The sequence below is a fragment of the Vigna angularis genome, chromosome 11 (genome assembly GCF_016808095.1).
Source record: "Vigna angularis cultivar LongXiaoDou No.4 chromosome 11, ASM1680809v1, whole genome shotgun sequence".
NCBI classification, from domain to species: domain Eukaryota; kingdom Viridiplantae; phylum Streptophyta; class Magnoliopsida; order Fabales; family Fabaceae; genus Vigna; species Vigna angularis.
This window is the reverse complement of record NC_068980.1, coordinates 6198043-6199580: the sequence shown is the minus strand read 5'-3', so window position 1 is coordinate 6199580 and position 1538 is coordinate 6198043. Positions and strand designations below refer to the sequence as shown.

At 33.3% G+C, this 1538-nt stretch overlaps 1 long non-coding RNA gene across 1 annotated transcript; it reads right to left on the bottom strand.

The window, feature by feature from the left end:
• Window positions 1-395: 395 nt before the first annotated feature.
• Window positions 396-1538, bottom strand: LOC128194714 (uncharacterized). The gene is made up of 2 exons (XR_008246043.1): window positions 1016-1538; window positions 396-898 (listed from the first exon to the last, which is right to left on the bottom strand). It is a non-coding gene; the product is annotated as an uncharacterized LOC128194714 (long non-coding RNA).

Genomic DNA, 1538 nt, shown 5'->3' with positions numbered 1-1538 from the left:
AATAGCGTCTAAAGGAAATGAAACGATAGACTAAAATTTTAGTAACCCAACAACATTATTATCTAGGTTTTTCTGTCATTGATTGAAATATAATTAGAGAATTAGTGAACCTTAAGAATTTAATTTATTTACTTTACAAAGTTATTATTTTATCTCTACTTTATACGAAATCAGAGACAGAAACAGAAAATTCATTTGTTGATAGCTTTGAAAATATAGTTGAATATTTAGAGAACACTTACAATTTCCATTTGAAATTTAAAAATGATAGTAACAAACGGCTCTTAAATTTCATTTAGACATCTATACAAAACTCTGAAACTTATTTATTACGCTACCCTACAAAGAAAATTACATGGAACCATGTAAACATGAAATTACTGAAATCCTAAAGATATACGTAAAGGAATTTTATTTTTACATGTAATTTTGTCATACATATAATTTTCTTCTGTAACAGAAGGCAGAACAAACAAATCTTATATGTAAAAATTACTAGTGTATGTATTTAACCACCCTCACAATGCAAAACAGTGTAACTCTACGAGATTTGCATCCACTAGCTAGAACTTGGTGGTTGATTTGTTGGTGTTTTGGCTGTTATTAAGGAAATGAAGCAACACGGTACTCTTGCACCTGGGGCATTTGGGGTTGGGATCATCCTTTGTAAACAAAACATACATGAGGCATCGAAGGCAACCTACGAGGAGCATGGATCTTATCTCTTCATTAGTCTCGGAAGACACGCATGACTCAGGGTCCGATGAATACAAACACAATGATGATGATGATGATGACGGGTTGGCTAATGATGAGTTTGCTGTTGTTGGTGGGGACAAGCTCAGCTCAAATTCCACATTAGCACTCCTTCCTCTTTCATTACTCATCTCTGTCCTTTCTTAAGAAAGAAATTTCCAAACAGATCATACATATGATGTTATAACAACAAAGAAGTGCAAGAGATAAATGTTTTATACATATGAAACAAGTACAATGAAGTTCTAGATTCACTTACAATAAGATAATTAAAGTAAATTGGGAGATGATGATGATGAGTCTGAAATAATGATTGAAAAGAACCACAGGACAAGCCCAGAAGAATCAGACAGCTAGGTTTACTGTGTTTGATATAACATGGCCAAAACAGCCATGCACATGTATATATAGCAGCAGCAAAAGGGTTATTTAGTTTGCTTTTTCTAAGTGAAAGTGATCATTATATGGAGAATTTCAAGAGCAAGGAAGCAGCGAGGAAAAGAGGATGATGTATTTGACCTTAAATGTCAAATTTAATTATTGTGGTTAGTGAAGGAGCCAACCATAAGATAGAAAATAACAACAACGAAGATTGCAGGAACATGAACAGGATTAAAAACAGCACTGATATATCATGTGAATTCAATTGAATTTGGCTGCGAAAGATACTATTCCATTGATGTGAAAGCTGCATGTTTATCCAGTTGCTATTCCTCCTTCTTTGTTATAATTTAACACACGAGAAAAAGGGATTTCTTACACGCGTGTTTGAGTATACATTG